We start from the raw sequence: 24,159 nt of genomic DNA, 5'->3' as shown, positions 1-24,159 counted from the left end.
CCTGCCTCCTATCCACCCCCCCCGCTTCTTGCCCCGACGGCTCCCCCGGGACTCCTACCTCATCCACCACCCCCTGCTCCCTGTCCCCTGAACTCCCCCGAACCCCCCACCCCTAACTGCTCCATGCCGCCCCATCCAAACCCCCCTGACACCCTCTATCCAACTCCTCTGCCCTCTATCCAACCACCCCGCTCCCTGCCCCCTTACCGCACTACCTAGAGCACTGGTGGCTGGCGGTGCTACAGCCGCGTCGCCCAGAGCACTGAGTCAGGCTGCAGCTCTGCAACGACACTGCCAGGCTGCCCACAGTGTTGTGCTAGCAGTGTGCTGAGACTGTGAGGGAGGGGGGACAGAGCGGGAGGGGCCAGGGGTGAGCCTCCCGGGCCAGGAGCTCAGGGGCTGGGCAGGAGGGGCCCGCGGGCCATATAGTTTACCCACCTCTAGTCTAGACCATGCCAAGGGCATTTTTTCTAAACCTCAAATCATTTTTGTGGCTTTTCTCTGTACCCTCTCCAGTCTTTCAAGTCTTTAAATATTGTCACCAGACTATACACAGTATTTCAGAATGTGTCTTGCCAATGTCTTATGGAGATAAAATCACCTCCTTTCCCAGCCTTTATTGTCCCCGTCTATACATCCAAATACTGTATTGACCCTTTTTGCCACAGCATCACACTGGGCGTTCATGTTAAGTTACTATGACCCCATAAATCTTTTTCAGAATTACTGACCTGAAGAGCTCTGTGTAAGCTCAACAGCTTGTCTCTCACAAACAGAAGTTAACCAATAATACTACCTCACTCACCTTTTCTCTCTGCTATCCAGGATATAGTCTCCAATTCTGTAATTAAGGACTACGTTCTTTTTTCCCAGATGTACAACCTTGCATTTAGCTACATTAAAATGCATTTTTGAACGAGCCCAGTTAAGAAGCAATCCAGATCACTGTGTATGAAACTGCCCTATCCTTATCATTTGTCATTATGCCAATCTTTGGCATCCAAAAATTTTATCAGCAGTGATTTTATATTTACTTCCAGATCACAGATAAAAATATTGAACAGCATCAGACATAGAGCCAATCCATGCAGAATAACACCAGAAACACTAGCATGTAAAAGTAAACAACATTAAAATCAGAAAATACTCAACTATAATGCTCGGCATGAATTAACTGCATACAGCTTATAAATGATACTTCTTATAAGTCACTAAAAATCTTTTAATCTATATCAGTCAAGAAAGGCATGTACAGTGGCTGTTAGGGCTGGAAGTGCCTACTTTCCTCATCAAGATTATTGTACTCCATCCAATGCATAATATTAGCATCCTGCTTGTAAAGTAGAAACACTAATATCAATTATTTATTGTGCAGTAGAACCCAAACGCCTCAATCAGGACTTTTTTCTTTAAAACTGTTCCAAATACTATTGTTTACCACTTTGCTTCATGCAGCAATGAATTATTTGCAGTGTTACCAATTGAAAGGTGGTAAATTTTTAAAAAAATCCTCTTTTAATCAAAGAACAGAATTTTAAATGAAAAATGGTAAGTGACAGCTATTAAGGGTTTTTCTACACAACAAAATTAGGTTGACTTAATTTAGGTCGACCTACAGACATTACAGTAATTCCATTGGCTGTTGGTGTCCACACTATCCTCCTTCTGACAGTGCAGTGTGTCCTCACCAGGAGCGCTTGCAACAACTGAAGTGGGGCATTGACAGCTCAGTGTGGGGCACTGATAGCCACGCAGGGCTCACAACTGGAGCCCCCCATCCGCCCCAGGGTGGCAGCCCCAGCTGTGAGCCCCACGAAGGCTCAATTTCACAGCACAGAGCCTACCAGCAGAGAAACTGACATTCTTTTCATTTTCACACTGCTATTGTCTCTGTTCAGGGGAGGTCAGTGGGGAGCTGGGGCTCTCAATGCCAGCAGCCAGGCTTGGAGAGGGGAGCCCAGGCAGCAGCCTGCTGGGAGCTGGGAGCCTGTGGGGCAGCAGGGTTCCCAGCAAGGAGAGGGCAGCCCAGGCAGCAGCCTTCTGGGAGCAGGTAGCCAAGAGCCTGAGGGCAGCTGGGCTCTTGCAGGAGCCTCCCACTCACCCCAGGGGTGACAGCGCTAGCTCTGAGCCAGACACAGGGTTCACAGTAGGAAACCTACCAGCCTTTCTTGTCAATTTCATGGCTCCACCAGGGAGTCGTGAAATTGACAAGAATTTTAGCCAATAGCCAATGTAAGTAAGGCAATGTCTATAGGGATACTGCATCACCCTAACTACACCAACATAAGCCCTATGCCCCTCATGGAGATGGAGTTATGATGTCAGTGTAGTACGGCACTTACATCAGCAGGAGCAAGATTGTAGTGTAGACAGCTGCCCTACTTTGACCTAACTCTGTAGTGTAGACCAAGCCTAAGAAAGCCATTGTACTGGTCAGAACTTGAAGTGGAGCTGAAGAGACGGGTTCAAAGCGATCGTAATGTTTTAATAACTAAGTAGAGTGTCCAGGGTAACAGAAGACTTACAGGGAGGTAGGGGATACAAAGGCAAGTGATGGCTTTCAGGAATCTGCTACTATTAGATTGCAAACATAAACCCTGTCTGCGAACAGAATGTCAAATTAGTAACTGAGTTTTGATTTGACTGCTCAGACTTGTTTTATTATTTGCTGTTAACATATTATGACCTAAGTTTTGTTTGTAACAATGTTCACATCCAGCCAGTTTCTGGTCCACAGCAGAAATTTAATTAAGAGCCAGTGAAAGCTGATGTAGTTTATAAAGGTTAGCTCATCAACAAGGAAGCAGAAAGACCATTATATAACTCAGGTGATAGTCAGAGTTAGTTCCACATATTGACTATTGCAATACTGAACAACCAACCAAATAATCCATACGAATAATCTGTTAACCTTCCATAGCTCAAATATGTTCTGAAAAATTATTGATTCCAACACAATCTTTCATGATTTTCTTCAATTAGAAAGCATACTTTTTAGTTAAAAAAACGAAAGTTTTAGATTTTTAAATGAAATATATACAATATAATTCAGTTAATAAGTATATTAATTCCTCAAACACAAATGTGCATTGTCAAAATAATTAGCTTGCTGCGCTATATGTAAATCCCAAATGCTTCAGTCATTCCAGTCTACTAATTACTTAGACCTATCTTTTTTCATATTCTCTCAAATACCAATACACTTATCAACATTTATACTTTTATTTATTTATTTATAAACACCTACGCTAGAAAGACGTTTCAAACAAAACAATAAGAATGGGCTAAAACACTGATTCTGAGCTGGATGGACCAGAGTTCAGGTCTTTTAAAAATTAATTAAATTCTCAATTCAATTTTGCACCTTCCATGATTATTACTTGCACAATATTCTAGCAGTGAACCATTTTCTTAAAGTGCTCATCTTGTGCTACATTTAAGATAATGTAATTTTGTCAAATTTCAGTCTTTACTTTTCAGCTGATTGAACAACAATCACAACTTATTTTTGCCAGTTTTGGGATAACAGGGATTGCTCCTGCATGAAATTCATGTTGAAGAGTATAATCACAAGTACATTTTGGTGCTAATCACAGGAAACGTCTCACGGGATCAAATTCACCAATGTTCTTCTATTCTACTTTTACAGTAAAAGTTTTGCTCAATGGCATATTTGATCTCTCAGAACCAAATTAAATGTTTTCTGCACTTATTAAGATGGACACAAATCCTTTTTCTCATACTAACTTGCTTGATAATTTTTACATTTCATTTTAGAACAATCTGTTTTCATTACTTTAATCTAGTCTATAGTTTCCTACCTCTTCCATCTGTTTTAGGCATGTTGAGCGAGATGAATTCATACTCAGATGTTTGACAACCACTAATCACGTACTTGCATTATTTACAAACATATTTCACATTTACTACAGTGAGTCTGAAAAAAAACTTAGTAAATTCAACACAAGACTGAAAAATCAGATTAGCAATGCAGCTCACAACCATACCTACACTTCCCACTAGCCACACTCCTCTCTCCAGTCACCAAAGACTAAGATTCTACTTGTTTGACAGATGAGGAACAAGATCACCTATACCATGATGCAGAAAATTCACAGATTTTTATTAGGCTTCATTAGCTCAGTGTCAGAGGTTCCCCTACCTAACAAATATAACCCACATTTTGCCCATGGCAACTGAATACACACACAAGCACATTTTCATAGACACTTAGATCAGTAAAAAGATAGATCACAACTTTTGAGGGATTTTATGGATGAATTTCATACTCGAATGCCACTATTATTCTTAATATTTAAAACCCAAATCCCAAATCTTTGTAAATATTCAAGGAAAATATCAGATTTATGACTTAGCTTCTCTTCCTGATATGCAGTTTAAAGTCACTCCACCCATTCATTTGCCCAAAAACCTTTATGCTGTACTACATATGGTACACAGACAGGCACATAAAGTCCTCACCCATTCCCTTGTAAATATGAAAAGCAAACAGGCAATTCAAAAATCTTAACATGAAAGATGACCAACACCTACAATACATCGTGCAATTTGAAAAGTTTACTTCAAACCTTTAATACTGTAATGCAAGTCACAGTAAAAGAAACTGGAAATTAGCCTTTGCAGGCAATTTATAACTTTGAAGATCATTTATTTAGAAAATGTATCTGATTGTATCAGGAGAAAGCTTTGAGAATCAAAGGTCCCAATCTAAGAAAAAGTATTAAGGCTAAAACCTTCCTCAAATGTGTTGTTTTTTATGATGTTTGGGAGCTTATAAACCAGGTAAGAGCAGCTTCTTTTGGCTACAGTAACCAAAGGCTAGTCCTAGAAGCCTTCACAATTCCCTTAAGATGGGAGTCACAAAATCAGTGACATTAGAAATGGAAAAAATGTATTAGACCACTTAGCCCATCCCATTGCCGCATACAGGTATCTACCTACAGTTAGGGGTTCCATTTTTTGCTATTCTTTTTCTGGAATTGTGTGTTTATTTTATGCACATTTTCAAGATGCATATTCTGGGTATTATTGGTTAATTTTCTTTTTAAGAATTCCACAGCATTTCAATCAACATTTTCCTTTCAGATATAATTTTAATTTCAAAGACTGCTCTTTCACCAATACAGGAAAAGCTACACGCAACAGAACATTTTCAGTTCCTGTCTTTAAGTGTATTTAATTTTACAACAAATATGGAGACATAATACCATAGCCAAAGTTGAAAAAAGGAAATTTCAAAATAGCTAAAATGCTTATTTTAAAAAAATGTAACTGTGAAAACTGACTTTGTGGTTGTTTATTGATTAAATCCTAAACCCAGAAACTCTATACATAGTATTTACTAGTGCTTTGTCCATTCTAGTTGTCCACCACTTCCTTCAGGGCAGGGGTTCTCAACACACAGCCATATCAGCACACAGCTGCAGCCCATGTGACATCCTCATGGCCATACAGGTAGTATATATTGTGTGGATGCAACCCACAAAACATACAGAGCTGCATATGCGGCCAACAATGGTAAATAGGTTGAGAACCAGTGCTTCAGGGAGACTATTTGACAGCCTTCAGCTCTCACAGTAAAGGAATTTTTCCCAATATTCAACCTACATTTTCTTAAGTTCATTGCAATATAGTTCTCCGCACAGCTCATCTGAAAAATGACAGGATCATTACTAGTAGTTGAGAGAACGTAGTGTCACTTCAAGGGACAAACCAGATTAAGGCATGAGGCTGCATGAAGCCTGAAAACCAACACTCTGGAATGCTTAGTCTTTGCAAGTTCGCAACTATAAAAACAGTCTAAAAGAAAAAATATTGCATAATAAGGGTGTCAAGGTTCCTTCCCCCCTCTGAACTCTAGGGTACAGATGTGGGGACCTGCATGAAAACCTCCTAAGCTTACTTTTACCAGCTTAGGTTAAAACTTCCCCAAGGTACAAACTATTTTACCTTTTGCCCTTGGACTTTATCGCTGCCACCACCAAACGTCTAACAAGTATATAATTGGGAAAGAGCCTGTTTGGAAACATCTTTCCCCCCAAAATCCTCCCAACCCTTACATCCCCTTCCCTGGGGAAGGTTTGATAAAAATCCTCACCAGTTTGCGTAGGTGAACACAGACCCAAAACCCTTGGATCTTAAGAACAATGGAAAAGCATTCAGATTCTTAAAAGAAGAGTTTTAATAGAAGAAAAAGTAAAAAGAATCACCTCTGTAAAATCAGGATGGTAAATACCTTACAGGGTAATCAGATTCAAAGCATAGAGAATCCCTCTAGGCAAAACCTTAAGTTACAAAAAGACACAAAAACAGGAATCTACATTCCATTCAGCACAGCTTATTTTCTCAGCCATTTAAAGAAATCAGAATCTAATGCATATCTAGCTAGATTACCTACTAAGTTCTAAGACTCCATTCCTTTTCTGTCCCCAGCAAAAGCATCACACAAACAGAGAGAGAGGCTTTGTTTCTCCCTCCCCCCAGCTTTTGAAAGTATCTTGTCTCCTCATTGGTCATTTTGGTCAGGTGCCAGCGAGGTTATCCTAGCTTCTTAACCCTTTACAGGTGAAAGGGTTTTTCCTCTGGCCAGGAGGGATTTTAAAGGTGTTTACCCTTCCCTATCCTTCCCTTTATATTTATGACAGGGCTTTTCTACACTTACAACAGTGCAACTATGTCGCTGTAGCACTTAGTGAAGACGCTACCTACGCCAACAGGAGACCTTCTCCTGTCGGCTTAGGTACTCCACCTCCCTGAGAGGTGGTAGCTATGTCGATAGGAGAAGCCCTCCCATCAACATAGTGCTGTCTACACTGATGCTCAGAGGTGTGGGTTTTCCACACCCCTGAGCGACACAGTTATACCAACATAAGTTTGTAGTATAGACCAGGGCTTAGTGTCAACAATGTAAGTGAGACAACTCTGTGGCAAACCAGTCATGAAAAAACTTAACACTAGAGAGCTGAAGATGCTGCTACTACATGACTAACACTGAACTAAGACCAGCTGAGACAGCAGATATGTTACAGCTGATATGTTAAAGCATAGTTTAATGCCTCCTGTTCTGACTACTTTTCTGCTTTTGCAAGAAAACCTCGTCCCAAGGTATGTCTATGCTACAGTGGCATAGGACCGAAGACAACACGGAGGGACCCAAGACAACACGGAGGATGAACCCCTGATTGGGGGCATGAGGGGGGGCATCCCACTGCTGAACAGTTCCTGCCCAGGGATGGCTCCCACACTTCTGGCTAATGATTGAGAGGGGGGGGGGGGGGCGCCATGACAGCAAAGCTCCAGAGGGCTACTTACATAGCTGCAGGGCCAATGATGCCCAATCCCTGCAGGTGAAACGTGTGAGAAGGTTGCAGACATCATGGGACAAAGCAGAGATCTCTGGCACCCCTCACTGGTGAGTGACAGAGTGGGGTCTGCGACAGTGGGGCTGGAAAGGGCTCTCTACAGATCCAGTGACACCTCATCCCTGCAGGAAGGACAACTATTACCAAATGATTTTTTTTCCTGGAGATTTCAGTGTGTCAGCTGAAATCTATGTTTACAGGCAGTTACTGATTAAACTCAAATCCTGCCAAGCCTACGTATCAGCTAGAGTGCCAATGACCAAAAACAATGCCTTCTTTCACCTCCATTTTGCTAAGAAACTTTGCTCTTTTTTTCCCTATTCGGACCTGGACCCCGTGATCCATATATTTGTCACCTGCAGACTAGATTACTGCAATTCTCTGTATCTAAAGGTGATAATGAAAACAAAACAATGCAAAAACACCAACTTGAACAGAATGTACTCTATATTCTAGTCCCTCAGCTGGCCCCCAGTCTGCTTCCACTGTCAAATCCTTCTCTTGAAAGTCATTGCAACATGTTCCCATTGCCTCGGTCCGGGTACCCTGCCTCGGTCTGGGTACCCTGCCTTGGTTTCCTCTCTTCAATTAAAAAACTCACAAAAGGCTTTCAAGAGTTCAAAATAATTCAAGCAGCTGCTCCTAGGCCTCTCCTAGCTGGAATACTTCCACAGGCATCTGCCCATCTTGTCCAACTCTCTCTCTGACTGAGAGGTCAGTAAGAAAATCTCCTCTGCTGTTCCCCTGCTTTCTCAGGGTCCCTTGCAAGAGCTTTATACTAGTTTCCAACTGGTCTCAACACCCTTTTTCCCCACAAGGTCTTGTCTTTGCTCCAGCTCTCTGCCTGTCTCTCACTGGCCTTTTAAAGAAATCACCTAGCTTATCAGGATGGGAGGGAGGAGGTCAAAAGCTAATTCATCAAATGTGTGGCTGAATCCAATTACCCTTAAAAGGCCAGCCAAACTCTGACAGTCATAAATGGATTAAGTACCAGGTACATAAGAAACTACATTGCCAGCTCTAAACTGCCAAGACAATTGTGCTCCTCTGGGGCAATACAGGTCATATAGGCCAGATGAGACATGTTGGGGCAAGGGGATCCAGCTGTGGAACAAGCTTTCAGAAGATAATAGACTAATCTAGAATCAGACCACCTTTAAGGTCATTCTGCAAGATCTACCTTTTGTAGTAAATGTTCTGGTCATGGTTAAAAAAAAAAAGCTTAATCACCATCTGCCCCCCCCCCCCCCCCAAATATCCTTCTCAAAGCAGAGCTTCCTGTAATCGGGGACAGGAAAAAAACTGAAGACTTCACAAAGTCCACTATGGACCTTGTCACGCCAATCAATCTGGAAGTCACTCAGATTATTCACTGATGGAACCACTACAAAGACTTGAAATGGACTGATAGCTAACTTTTAGTGTAAATTTTCTGGAATGCCAGATATTCTACTAAAACCACAAAAGAAAAATTTCCTTTTCTTCTGACAAAATCTGCAGGAGACTGAATCTCTTCCTCAAAGAGTCTTTTACTGGAGAAAGCTCCCTCTCATATTCCTCTGAGCACTATAGCTCCAGTCCAGTTGAGAAATAGTTGTATTACAATTTAGTAGGCAGAGTTTGTTAAATTGCCATATTGGATGAAGTGTGGATCCACACCAACCACCTAGTCACCAACATGTCACTGCTCAGGAAAGATTACAGTTCCTCCACTGGGATTCAGAAGAGAGAGTTTCACAAGTTACATTATCTTACCTTCTAGAATAGTGAATAGCATCAGAGTCAGAACTGAAATGAATCTCACAAGTCTATGGTGGAAGGGGAGAGAAAATATTATTTGATTCTATTGTAAATTCTCAGGGTAAGTGAAATGGAAGCAGGAAGGGCATAGCAGAGGTAGAGATCACTATGGTGGGCTGTATACGCATCAGTAATTTTAACTCTGTTCTACCCTTACACCACTCTTTTCTCTTCTGAGACCAACAGACTCTCTTGCTATGAGCCACCATCACTGTAACAGATGCTGCTTTGTCTCTGATGAAGACAGAAACAATCAGGAAAGACCAAAAGAGTGGATCTTAGAAGAAGTGTCACAAACCAAAAGTTGAGAACTCCAACTTCATGTCAGATCACCCGAGAGTTCCCAAAAAGTTCACCGTACCCAAGTATTTACTGCAAAATAACTGCACACCTTGTATCTTAAAGAACATTCCATTCTATGTAGAATGGTAGTTTGAAGGAAAGACTGACATCAACAGATAATGTAAAAAAATTGCCTTTCAACTGATTACTTATATATACACACATCAGGCATCATAAAGGATTTCAGCAACTCTGTCTTGCCAATCCCTTAGTTTTCTTAGGGCCACATTTCTTTCTTCAAATCCTTTAAGCAGAATTACCTGAGACACCAGCTTTTAAAACAATAATAATAATAACAATAAATTGTAAAGTTGTGGCATTTTAAAGTATTTACTTTTTTATATGCTGTACTACACTATTCTACAGCAATGCAATAGTAACATTTTCTACAACACCAGGAGGCAGATTGACAGGTACTAAAAATCAGATTTATACACATACTGTACTCTCAAAAAACCTGCCTTTGGTAAACTTTAAAATTGCTTATGAAGTCCAACTTATTTTTCTGTTGAACTGTATGTTGTTTCCAATGCTGAAAAAAGTACTTCTATATATGGAGGCAAGTCAGCAAAAAATCATAACTCTCTGCCAAGCATTTATTTAATTTTAGTTTGTATTTCCAACAATAATTATATGGCAGAAATTTTAAATTTAGAAGGACTTATAATAATTATATTTGGAGACAGTGGTAGAAGCCAACAGCCAAGGTCATAAAGTCGAAGTGTGCTTTTGGACATAATTAGTGTAAAAGAAACTATAAGATGTTCTATGTTTTCAACACTTCTGATATTGCCAAAATAGGTAGAGATGGTGATGGTTGTTTTTGCAAATTGAATACCTTTCTGCTAGATACCGAACTGAAACAATCCATTTCACACAATCCAGCTAGCTATTACATGTCAAAAACTTTTGTTAATGAATTACTACAGGATTAATTAAATTAATTAAAGGTGAAAGTCACTGTATTTTTATCAGCTCTCTCTTCACCCATCTATAACTTCCTAGCTAACCCCTGAATGTAACTTATTCCTTTTATTTTCAGGCTTCATATTAAGTAAAAAGTTCCTTCAAAGTTGTCTTCAGCTGAATTACATAGTATCTATTTCTACAGTTTGGATAAAAAGGCAGAATTTCTCAGCTTTATTAGGTCTTGTCTATATGGGAACATCGATGAAAATTAAAGTGAATTAAGTAAAGGTGTGAATTTGAAATAAGTTAGTTAAGCTGCATTAAACTCCTATGTGAACACCATCACTCAGACTTCAAGTATCCTTAAATTGACTTAGCGTAATTCAGTTCCAAAGTGAAACTACCAGAGTAAACAGACATGTCAAATAGTAGAAGCATTTTTTGTACATACTAGCATTATTTAATCCTTGTAAATATTCTTGAAAGTAACAAATAACCCATATGACAATTAAAGATGCAACATTTCTCACCAAAAATCTTTCCCCATGTTCATTAAAGAGCTGGAGAATGAACTAATTCTGAAATGTAGACTTATATCTGAACTTGCAATCTTCTCCCAACCTCTTGCTCCATAAAAATAGGCTACATCAGGGGTGGCCAAACTCACTGGCCCTCCGAGCCACATACAATGATCTTCAGAAGTTTGAGAGCCGAGCTGAAGCCCCTAGACCTCCCTCCTCACTGGGAAGAAGCCCCTACCCCACCACCCTACTGCAAGGCAGAGGTCCTGAGTTCCCCCCTCCAGTCTGGTGAAATGGGGGCAGCATAGGAGACTTGTGAGCTGCACTTTAATGGTAAAAGAGCCACATGTGGCTCATGAGCCACAGTTTGGCCACCCCTGGGCTAGATGATCCTTCCAATACCAAGCTACAGAGTTGGACTAGAATCATTCTATAGAGGCTATGCCAACCAATTGACTGCAATAGCCTCCATTGTTTATTCAACTCACATCCCTTCCCCAACAGCAAGAGAAGACCAAACACACAAGACTCAGAAAAAATAATCCTCCTTTTGTTGGTTGACATACTATAAAATCCATGCTCGGAAGCCCACTATTAGATATTTTTATATCTTCCCAAATAAAGACTGAAATCTCACTAAACAGACAATTCATTTTTCTAACGGACATGATAAACACGTCTCTTATACAAGCAAGAGGTAAGTATTACTGAAGAATATATAATTACAACCAGAGAATTTGACATGTGCTGCCAAAATACTGATTTAGAAACAGAAACTTTAAGGCCAAATCCTGCCATCCAATACAAGTGTACATGTATGTTGACTTAACTGAAAAGAGAGGGGGGCTGAACATGTATATCTAAAGGTAGAATTTAGCTTTTGAAAAGTAATTTTCTCAGTTATGATTCTTTAATTATCACCTTTTTAATGACAATGTATGCCTCAAAATATGATAAATGTAATAACTGCAGAATTGAATACAGAAATACAATATGAATGATGCTTGGCCACAGGTGGGAAAGAAGTGCCTATGTTTGTCTAACAATGAAGTCAAATTAATTTTTTTTAAAGGAACTGTATTCCTAACTAGGTGTAATACACACATCTGAGCTCCCATCTTGCACATTATATCAATAAGGGAAGCACACAAAGAATGATCACAAAAGCAAGAGACACTGAATGAATTACATCCTACTTTAGGAATTAGAAATTATTCAGAATCCTGCCTACTAAATGTCCCCCCCCCCAAACATTTAAATTGAGTTTGCACCCACAGGCTTCTCTGGGTAGGTATACTAAACATAATGGGGTGGAGGGGGGGAATCTTTTACCTTTGTGTTGAAGCTCTTAGGAAAATAGAATTTTTTCAATGTTACAACATTAAAAGAGAGTTAGCAGTTTTTACAAATAGCACTTGTAAAAGCACTACTAGAAGTAAAAGATTTAGAGAAAGCTTCTATTTTTTCAGTTTGTTACTTATGCATTTGATCAGTGTAGTGGGGTTGTTTGGTTGGTCAGTAGGCCTACAGGTCTGGGCCTTCAACTTCAGTCTTTCTATCAGTTCAGGGTGTCCCAGTCTTCTAGATGAGGTCCTGCTGGAATGTTCTCTTTGCCGATAACCCCTAGATCTACTCTCCTGGGCGCCAGGAGTCATAGTTCTGGGCCAGGTAAGGGGACCCTGATGATCTCTCTTTACTAGGTTCCAGCCCAGGGCCCTGAAAATGCAGCAGCTTGCTTGCTCTCCTTCCCCAGGCCACTTCCTACCAGACACTGCATCTCAGTTTGGGATGTGATTGTAGCTGACAAAGTATTTACTTCAAAACTCCAAGTCTAGGGCAAATGCCTGCAGCCCTCTTGTGCCCCTTGCCTGTGGTTCTCCCTGCCTCTTGGGGAGCATCTTGGGATATGGGGAGGGGAATGGGACTCATAGCTGGATCCCCTTGGTAGAAGCTTCTTCACCTGTTGCTGCAGAATGGTGCTCCTCCAGGGAATGCCCTCTCTCCTTCTTCCATTGTCTGGAGCTGTTGAAGCACGCTTTACACGGATCTTCTCCACCGGTGCATAGTTGGCATTATCCAACAGGCAGTCTTTCCAAGCCCAGTACTGCTCCAGCCCTTCCCCTGCCTCAGCCTCAGCATGGGGGTTTGTAAATCCCATCAGTCAGTACTGTGTATTAAGAAAGTTTTCCCCATTTTGTATGGAGCTTTTACTCAGCTACACAGAAGAGAAAAATATTAAAGCAGGAAAATGATGTGAAACAACAAAAGTTGGGGGACTGGGACAGATATAGAAAAACTATTAACTCATTTTTTAAAGCCAAATGGTCTCCCTCTAACAAGATGATTTATTTAACATCAACATTCAAAAAGGAAAAGAAGTAGAGAGTATTACATATGTGCAATGTAATTAGTTAACTTTTTTTGCATTAGCATTGGCTTTGTTTGGGGGAATAAGGAGATTATATTGCTTTTATTGATACGAGAACTATCACCAGTGCCTTTTTGGAAAGCTTGTCAGTCCCCTGGAGCAAGGAGCTTTCTTGGAGCCACAGCCATGGATGCTTCAACAATACCACAATCTACAGTATGGTAAGAGGTGTTCAGCTTCCCTCTCTATGGCCAAGTCAGTACTATGCCACTAGTGGAGCGCTCTGCTGGTATAGCTACACCAGTAACTGCACTTTACCAGTATAATGGCAACTACTAAGAGCTTTTGCCGGCACAGCTATCTCAGTAACAAATCACATCTGTCATATGCCTGACTGACATAGGCATGCTGGCAAGTTCGCAGTGTAGATATGACCTGCATCAGAGACAAGAAGTTAGCAGTGGCAGATTAACAGACAGGGACCGCGGCCAATTTGGGGGCCCTTGCAGGAGTGCTGGATCTCTGTCCCCAAGGCCTGCCACCCTGGCTGCTGCTCTTCCCCCAGGGTCCTCCCACCCTGCTCCTGCGCTGCATGGGGCAGGGCTGGCCCAAGCCCCACCACTTGCCCTTCCAAGCCCCTTTTTGGCAAAACTGGCCTTTAGTCCTGTTAGCTCTTGCCAACTGATGATCCATTGGCAAGAGCAAATGGTATAAATTCCCAGTTTGCCAAAAAAGTTGGGACATCCAGGGAAGGGCTTAAAAACGGGACATATGGTCATCCTAGGCTGTTACAAGAGCTGCCCAGCGAGCCCAGGCCGCTGTCCGGAGCCCTGGACCCTCCAACTGTCCTGGGCAGGGGGCGTGGTGCTGGACAGCAGCCCTCAGTCCATGTTCCTGCCACTCCTAGGGCACCCTGCACTGGGCAGGTGGAGGCTCCAGGACTCCTCACAGCAGCCCGGGCTCCCTGGGCAGCTCTTACCACAACTCCACAATAGTGGATATTGATGTTTCAATGTAGTGCTTTTCTAAGAGATTATAAACCTGAATAATTTTTAGAGCAACAGCTGTTTACAAAGTTCTATCATATTTTTAAGAAGGTACTTCAAGTTTTAGATCAGTAGGAGCGATAGATCAGTCCTGTGTTTGAAAGGTACAAATTTAGGATCTTGAGTCCAACAATCGCTATCATTCTTCACTCGCCACCATCTCTGTCCCTGAAGGCTTACCTCAGTTCTCTCAAGTCACTAAAAGAGCTTTCATCTGACAATTTGCACAGTATGCCTCAAAATACATTCTAGAAATCTCTTCTCAAAACCCATTTTTAAAGAATTTCACAAGCCTTATTCTATTCTTCTTACAGATTTCACAATGGAATTGTATCTATGCAAATACTTACGTAGTATGCAATTAATAGTTTATTCTTCTTCCAGTTATAAAAAATTCCATATCTGACTGACAGTTTCCATTGTAATTTGAGGAAAAGGTAACTCATGAAAAGGAAGATAGTTAAATACAGTGGTAGCCATTAGTTTTATTAAACATATCTTGTTTAGAATGGAACCTGCAGATAATTGTGTGATAGGTCAAGTTATTTAAATAGTTAGGACTAAATGTAAGATAGACATGTATTGCCTATACATTTAGAAAGGTGTCTACGCATTTAAAAATCATCAGAAAACAGAAGCATGGAGCTTTAATTTCAGTTTGGTCCATCAATTTCTTGTTTGACTGTAAATTTCATTCTGTTTCTGCCTCTAAAAATAAGCTTGGGTAAGAGCAGAGACAATATTGCACTAATGAGGATTTTGCATGACGCTCTTGCTAAGGCGAGGCAGCACGTGTGGAATGCCACATGAAAATGCAAGTTTAGAGGAATCTTACACCTTATTTGAACGCTCGCAAAACTGAGGAGAATTGACAGAACCAGAAAGTTACATCCACTACCTAATCTATAAACCTTTAATCTAAAATATTAATCTCAGCCTTCATTTCCAGCAACCACCCTACCACAGAAAGATATTTTGATCAGCTCCAACGTTCCAGACAGATCAACATGAAAAACTAGCAGCATTTTGTTAGCTGCATCTCCAAACGTCTTCTGTTCTATCACGTCATTTGAAATCTGCTATTGCAATTATTGGATAGGCAATTTTCAACACTGGAAACCAAGTTTTATTACATTATAGTGAAGGTTAGCTGTAAGACTTTGTTTTCACTAGAGACTGTTTCAGGCTGAATAAGCACATGGGGGTTTGAATTAAGACTGTACAGGCAACACCACTTCTGCCATTTGCTAACTTCTGAGTGCTTGCCTTGGCATCCCTAATGTTCTTTTAATGCATCTGTGTGTGTCAAGAACGAAATGTGTTAGTCTTGATCATATCCCCTATGGATATTACCTATAGTTCCCCATAAACAATTCTGAATTATTGCCAAGCTTTGCTCAAGAAAAGTTTAGGACTGGAATGGCAGGTGTTGCAGGTTCAGAGTGCAATTCATTCGTATGGTGTGTTGAAAAGCTTCTCAGTGCCAGTTTGTGTTGTACTCAGTTTAAGACAATGTTAATTCCTTACTTAAAAGCAGAGGCGATGCCTGTGGTGTGGGGGGAAATGCAGGGTCACGTGCTCCACCCCGCCCCAGATTCGCTGCTTGGCTTGTACTGAGCATGCTCAGTAACACTGCTGAAGCTGGCTGCCCTCACGCTGCCCTGCCCCACCCCCCACACACACTATCAAAAGACATGGGTCATCTCTGCTTGAGAGAGAAAGAAAATCATCCACATTTTAGAAACAAAACTGAATTATACTCTGTAAGTGAAGCATATTTTATTAAAGATGATATTCCATACGGCACAGATATTAAATACAGGTATATTTTATAAGCTATAACAGGTTATAAGCTTTTCCTTACTGTAGGCTTTGACACCTTCCTTTAAAAGGAAAGAATTAGTATGTGGAGGGGTGCATGTTGTTTTCATCGGATTATGTCATTGCATTTTAGTTCCTATATACAATTGCAGCATCAACTACATAGAAACTGCTTAGTCACATCTACAGTCAGAGATTCCATCGTAGCAGGATGTATTGAAGTATTGTCAGCACTCATATCTGCATACTAATCACTGTATGAAATCTTACTAATAGTTCCATTTCAGGGGGTTTTGGCGGGGGGATGGTGAGTGGGAGGGAGGGGATTTTTGTGTCTCCTCTGTACTTCCAAACACGAATACTAGAAAGAACCTATTAGCCGGAGGACCAAGGCTTGAAAAATCCATTCACCAACAGAAAGTAGCAAGCATTCTCAGGTGAGCTATTGGATCAAATTAGTAAAGAAAAAAGCTATACTGAAGATGACTGAAGACTCAGGAAAACAGAAAAGTATCCTTTTATATTTGAAAGGTTCTCCATAGTTATAAAGACTAAAATACTTTTTTCTTTTGAAAAGTGTAAACAAGTTCTGCAGAAATGTATTTTGTTAGATTTAAATTGATTGTGTAGGCCCCACTACTAGCCAGAGAAAGATTTCTACTCACCAACGGCAATTGGAGATTTCATGCTCTACATTTCCAAGAATATTTATCTTCATAATTATCACTTTTGATAATTTGCCTTAATATAGGTATCAATAGAGAATTACATTTCTGCTCATTAAACAAATCTGTGAAGGTGTGAAACTGGATGAACTTGTATGGAAATAAATGTATTATTCCCCCACAAATATTCATCCTCTCAACACACCGGAAAAGTAGACATTTTAAGCCCTTTACTGAGTCTCCGTTCTACTCTTTCCTAACTGCGCTCCTTTATTACGAGTTTGAAATCTGTTTTTCCATTAGTTAACTAACAAACTGCTAGTCACACTTCCTTTAATAACAAAATGAAAACTACTGTAGTATTTGTTAGCAATGCTGATAAAAAGTGATATACAACAGGGCGGTAACCAAAAGCACTAAAGTTACACTTTATTTCACATATGGAGTAATCTGTGTACAGAACACGTAAAAAAAAATATGCACTCAAACACATTTTAAGATTAATTTTAAGAATTCAATCTAGCCAAAAAAGGTAGTTTTTTTACACTTAGAAAAATATCTTACTACTGTGTTCCCAGAGTTCCATTGCTCTCAACTGATATGTTTAAATATCTTTGCATCAATTATAACTTTTCAGTTTTCCGAAACAGCTAAAAATGCTAAATTAAACTTTTCAGCAGAGACTTTTATGGGGGGAAAAACAGCATAACACAATGTGCTTTTAAAAATAACTCACCATCAAAGCTGACATTTTATTGGAAAAATTATAACGTTACCATTACATGAACAGGTGAGCTAGTGTTAGCTATTTCCCCCAAAAAATTGTCATTCCCCTTTTTACAGGTTTTCAAGAGGGCACTAAGTTTGAATTATATCCAAAAAACACACACTTTTTTACATGTTTAAAACCTATAGCTCAGGACACTTTTATAATGCTCTGTGAACACATAGGGTACTAGCTAAAACACTCAAAACTATGGAGTCTGAATGAAGGTTAAAGTAGTTATTTAAAATAAGAAACTTACTTCCTGAATTGATGTTTCTTTAAAAAAAAAGTCACAATCATTTCTGAGGAATGAACATGGTTATTCCTGTACACACTGAATGTGAATCTGCTTCCTGTTTGGTTCATTCCTAAATTCATCTCTTTATAGAAGGTATTTGAATAAGTGATAAGTTAATACATTATTTCATTATGAGGTAATATAACGAGTGCAAATTTGTTTAGATACAAAGGGACCCAACTCAAATGACTCCAATTTAAGTTACTGGATTCTCAGTAACTTTTTAAATTTAGGCCATTTATTTAGGTATCTATATACAGATTTAGCAAGCTAACTTTACGCACCCATTTTTTAAACAATTGGCCAAGGTTGTTAAGGCAAGTCAATACTGCATCACCTTACTCACCTTTATTTTTGGTGTGTTTCTTATTATGCTCTCCTCCTTCCTATTAGAGTAGAACTTAGTTTCATTAACATACAGACAACTCTTACTATGCAATAGGTACAACGTAAGTGTTACTATGAGGTTTGAAGAGAGAGTGGGGGCAATTAAAACATGTAAAGAAAGTCATAATATTGTGCACAGAGAGTTAGGTGCCTAACCAAATAGGTAATTTGCAAAAATAATTCTCTTACTCAAATAGTGCATGCTCTGGAGCATCTAAGAAAAATATCAAGCTTTGCATGCATATATATGTTTTAGCCACAGCAATGTATGGTGGAAGATAATACAGCAGGGGAAAATTAGGGGTTTTTATGGATTCAAGTTAGATACAAAGGACACCCACACTAAAATCAAACCAAGCTTTCACTCCTGGATAGCAAATCCCGTAGTCAGGATTGCTATTATATCTGGTATTAAATTGTAAATTACTGAGAAGTGTGATTAAACATGACATCACATGGTCCATATTCATTTTGCAATTTCCTTATAGACATTTGCAAGATTTTTTTTAACTACTTTATATTTGAAAGTCAAGATGTGATTCTCCTTTGTACATATACCATGCAAAATAAAAGTTTTGGAATCTGAGCACAGCTGACAATGTTATTGGCTTCTCTACAACTATTACTATAAATGTTGTAGTGCAGACAATGATAAAACCTTATTTTTGTTTGTAGAAACAGCAGAGAAGTCTTGGAAAAGACCCTCAGAATAAATATGTTCAATCACATAATCACTCTTTTAACCTTAATCACATTAAAATGTCATTACCAGAATTCTGCTTATGGCAGAAAATTCTCTAAATTTACCTACAATTTATGAAACCCAGAAGTGTACTACAGTGATTACTAAGTTTTAAAGAGAGGATCCTAAATAAAAGTTTAGCTCCCAATATGTTTAAAACATAAGTTATTCAGCTCTGCATCTAATTCTATTACACATAAATAGTCATCTCTTTCTCCTCCCCCACCCCCAAAAACTCTCATGATCCAGAATGAACTGTGGGGAGGGGTTACAGCCTAGTAATTCTAGCCTTCAAAAAGAACTTGAAGAACCAAACAGACAGTGCACAATACACAGCACCATAAAACTAAGGTCTAGTTTGACTAGCACCAGTTACCTAATGAGAAGCTACAGAATAACTTTGATGACAATGTGAAAGATCAGTGTCATTCCCCTCCTGAATAAACATTTTACAATAGCAATCACGGAATTCCAAGAGGTGGAGTTTTCTTGACATATTTACACCCCATTGGGAATACACTGTTGTCTGTGCCTAGTTTATAATGTTACCAGAAATTTAAGATAAAATACAATCTCATCTTATGCTGGGGTACTTATCTTCTATGAGAGAAATCCTAAACTATCATAATGCAACCAACAAGATTACAGTATAATTCACAAAAAATCTTAAAACAACTATGTGCTGGCTGACAGGCTCAATTACTTCTCATGTCACAAGACTATTGTTGAACTAAATGTAACAAACAATTCTCTTACAACAGCAAGTCAATGACAGACAATCTTACAAGCTCAAGTAGGGCTGTGGACATCTTTTTGTGATTTTTATTTTTAAAGATCAGATAAGTTTTGTACCATTACACAGGAAGACTGAATAAACTGTCAAATGGTACTTCTGATACGAATAACTATTTTGCTTATTCTAATTTACACAATATTATTTTGTTTAACCCCTTTAACTAGAAAAGCCATGCATAAATATGCATCACTATGTATTATAATGAAAATATACATTGTTTTGATCCCATCTGTTAAATGAGAAACTCTCTGTATTTAAAAGTGAACTCAAGAATATTTTTGGCTGTGAATAGCTCAGAACATTGCATTTCCTCTGTAACAGTTTAGGGCCTCATAAACACCTAAACACTATAAAGAGATGCATTTCCTGATGATACCCTAAACTGCTGTAAGGAAAACATAGGACCCTGCACTGGAGTTTTTGACAAGTAAAAATATTAATAATTTTCACATATTTTGTTGTAAACGGAATAGTTCCTTTTTAGATCCACATTTTACGTAATTATTTTTTAAAAGATATGTCTCTTGCCTTAAAGAAAATGAAAAGTGGCCAAGTCACAGTTTAATCTTTTCCCTTACACTGGCTGTGTTAATTAATTCATGTCATTTTCTTAAGGTAAAATACAGGTTTTAAATAAATTTGCAAGTAGGTTACCATTTTTTCATAGAAATAAAAATTAGTTAAAAAAGGCAAAACGTACCCTTAGACAAAACTAGAGAAAAAAATTCCCTTTCACAAAAACGTTAGGTCACATTAGATTTTAGGGGAGCCCTTTGCAAAGTAAAGGCTCAGTCCTGCCAAGTTACTCTCATACCCAGTTATTCCTGCATAGAATCCTACTACGACTATGTCGGATCAGGACCTAGTGCTGGAAACTGTGTCACATCGGAATATTTTTATACATATACACATATACACACACACACACACAAAAGTCAGTCTCCTGTAATGTAAAGATATAAATAAAGTATGTAACTGAAGTAGAGATGAATACTGTGGTGTCCTAACCAAATTCTAACTTAGGTAATTAGTTTGCCTACCTAAAATTCTCCCTGGGGTTTCATTTGGAAACAGTATTCTTCTTCAGTTCCATCCTAAAATGTTGTGCAGTGTTGCTGTGCGTTGTTAAACAGTAGCCGTTTTACATCCCAGAAGTGGCTCCATTTCAGTGATGGATGAAGTGGTCCCTGTTACAGTTTGTATATCAATTTGTTAAGTTTGTAAAGCATTTGGGGAACCTTCAGGATGAAAGGCACTATACAAATTAAATATAAACAACATTAGTGCCCATTCATCCTCTTCAGAATAGGCCTAAAACCAATCCACACATACAAAGCAATTCAAGATTTACACAGAGCTATATCACCAGTAAAAGCTAAAAACCTCTCATTAATGACTGCTAAAAACTAAAACAAATTTGTAATGAAATGTCCTAGATTCAAATCTGTTAATTTGAAAGGGACTGAGCATTCTAAGCAAAGGTGATTATCAGCCTCAATCATGGATTCCACTTGAGGATGAACTCTTAAAAAAAAAATTACCACACATTTCCCTAAATTTTACTGAATAATATCAGCTTTGCAAGCTAACCAAAACAGCAATTCTGCAGCATACAACAGTGATATACAACTACAAAGTGATAAAACAAGCAAGTAAGAATTAAATGTATTGACTGAAACTGTTAATGGAAATTTGCTGTCATTTCATGGCAGTTAATTTTTCATTTATTTTCTCAGTGTCCAAGAAGTCTACTAAGAGTTTCACAAGCAGGAAGGAGCAAACAGTCCTATCAGATCAGGGAAAAAATTTTACCAAATGTGTCAAGATGCAAGGGGGCTTTGCCCCTTCCTATCACCTGCCCTTGCAGCATTCCCGAGCTCAGCCTCACTATTTACTATTTCAGTACAAAGCAACTAAAAAAAAAAAAAAAAAGGCACTGAGCTTGTTAGCTGTACATATTAGAACAGCCCAACTACTGAAAGGCCTCATTTATCTTTTGTATATTGGCCTACTCTGGGCCTCCGTGTGGTGCACTTTTGCAAAGGTGAAAGTCACTTATACTATTCTTTTTCCTCACCATTACTGCGCTGGGAGATCAACTCACTAACAAGACCACTAATTTCTCTTCATTTCGACAAGAATTCATACTCCTAATTAATTCATACTCCGCAGCTAAAAACGTGAAGCATATCCTGGTCTCATTAAGACAGATCATTTTCTCACAAGACACTGACAAGCAGATTTTTGTCTCCACTGGTTTTGTAACAGGAAGTTTGTTCAAACCCCAGATCTGAAGAGGAAACAATGCGTGTCAACATCAAGCCAAGACAGCAGCAGCTAGTGAGGCATGGAGACCCTCCCCCCAGTTTTTGTCCTCAAACTGAAGACACGGAACTGGCTCACTGGGCCTGTCCCTATAGAGGAGAGGACCCACGCGGAGTTGGGGGAGGCGAGAGGAGAGCCCGTGCCCAAACCACCTGGCTCTGCCCACAGGGGAAGTTCCTCACTCAGATACTCAGGAAGGAAAAGACCACAGAGACCTTCACACCAGCCTCCCCCTCGCCCCACCACGGGGCCTAGGGCGGGGAGGAGCAGAGCTCGACAGGAGCCTCCCCCTTTCCCCAACCCCCGCGGGGCCTAAGCCGGGGAGGGCTCCACACCAGCCTCCCCGCTCCGTGGGGCCTAAGGGGTGGGGGAGAGGCGCCAGACAGTCCTGCCCTCAGGGCCTCCAACAGCCCCAATCCGCCGCCTCTCCCGGCCCGGGCCCGCGCTCGGCGGCAGAGCCCAGCCGGGGCGGAGGAGCTAGAGGCGGTGGCGGCGTGTCGGTACCTTCGCTCGGCTGCGCGGACGGGGCCTGGCGGCAGCTGCCTCCCTCCTCTCGGGGTCAGGTCCGCGGCCGGGCGGCGGGTCTGTAGCGTCTCCGGCTCTGCCCGCTCCCACCCTGGCGGCTCTGGAGGAGGCGGACGACGCGAGGCGCTGCCTGACGGTCTCTCGCTCGCCCCGCGGTGCTGCGCTGCGCAGCGGCCCTTCCCCGCCCTGCAGCTGCGGCGGCGGCGGCCTGCGCCCAGCTCCCCGCCTCTGCCGCTCTGCTGCCCCCGGCGGCGCGGCGGGATGAGCGTCGCCACCGCCCGCTGGGCTCCTGCGGCCGCTCCCAGCTTCCCCGCCCCGCGGCTGCTCGGCTGCTCGCCCCGGCCCGCGGCTACCGGAACGGGCCCTGCCAGCCCAGCTGGGAGCGGCCTTGCCCTGCCCTGCCCTGCCTTGCCCTGCCCTGCCCTGCCCGTCTCGCCTCGCCCAGAGCGACCCTTGGACCCGGTCCCCCCCACCCCGCGAATTTCCTTAGGCACAGGAGACTCACTACCCCCCCAGCCCCGCCCCCACCACACACTAACCCCCCCACACCACCACACACTAATCCCCCCTCCAGCACCGCCCCCACGCCCCCCGGCCCCAACACACACTAACCGCCCCCGCACTGCCCCCACATTACCTCGCCCCAACACTCACCCCCCCAGCAACGCCCCCCGGCCCCAACACACACTAACCGCCCCCCAGCACCGCCCCCACGCCCCCCGGCCCCACCACACACTAACCCCCCCTGCAGCACTGCCCCCACGCCCCCCGGTCCCAACACACACTAACCGCCCCCGCACTGCCCCCACATTACCTCGCCCCAACACACACTCACCCCCCCAGCACCGCCCCCACGCCCCCCGGCCCCAACACACACTAACCGCCCCCGCACTGCCCCCACATTACCTCGCCCCAACACTCACCCCCCCAGCAACGCCCCCCGGCCCCAACACACACTAACCGCCCCCCAGCACCGCCCCCACGCCCCCCGGCCCCACCACACACTAACCCCCCCTGCAGCACTGCCCCCACGCCCCCCGGTCCCAACACACACTAACCGCCCCTGCACTGCCCCCACATTACCTCGCCCCAACACACACTCACCCCCCCAGCACCGCCCCCACGCCCCCCGGCCCCAACACACACTAACACCCCCCCGCACTGCCCCCACATTACCTCGCCCCAACACACACTCACCCCCCCAGCACCGCCCCCACGCCCCCCGGCCCCAACACACACTAACACCCCCCCGCACTGCCCCCACATTACCTCGCCCCAACACACACTCACCCCCCCAGATACCCTCGCCCCAACACACACTAACCCCCCCCTGCACCGCCCCCACGCCCCCCAGGCCCAACACACACTAACCGCCCCCCCAGCACCGCCCCCATGCCCCCCAGGTCCAACGCACACTAACCCCCCCACAGCACCGCCCCCAGCCCCAACACACACTAACTGCCCCC

The 24,159-nt window shown here is 41.9% G+C and overlaps 1 protein-coding gene across 2 annotated transcripts in view; it reads right to left on the bottom strand.

The window, feature by feature from the left end:
* CAB39 (calcium binding protein 39) overlaps nucleotides 1-22,916 on the bottom strand; it is a 68,437-nt gene extending 45,521 nt beyond the window's left edge. Inside the window, exons 1-2 of one of the 2 annotated variants that reach the window (XM_077826308.1) lie at nucleotides 22,673-22,916; nucleotides 20,884-21,030 (exon numbers count right to left, since the gene is read on the bottom strand). The gene's annotated coding sequence lies outside the window, so the exon portion shown is untranslated. The remainder of the gene's footprint in view (nucleotides 1-20,883; nucleotides 21,031-22,672) is intronic. The other variant, XM_077826307.1, reaches the window with a different exon arrangement.
* Between the last annotated feature and the right edge of the window lie 1,243 nt (nucleotides 22,917-24,159).

The sequence above is a fragment of the Eretmochelys imbricata genome, chromosome 9 (genome assembly GCF_965152235.1).
Source record: "Eretmochelys imbricata isolate rEreImb1 chromosome 9, rEreImb1.hap1, whole genome shotgun sequence".
NCBI lineage: Eukaryota > Metazoa > Chordata > Testudines > Cheloniidae > Eretmochelys > Eretmochelys imbricata.
The sequence above is the reverse complement of the archived record's forward strand: the minus strand, read 5'-3'. Positions and strand labels throughout refer to the sequence as shown.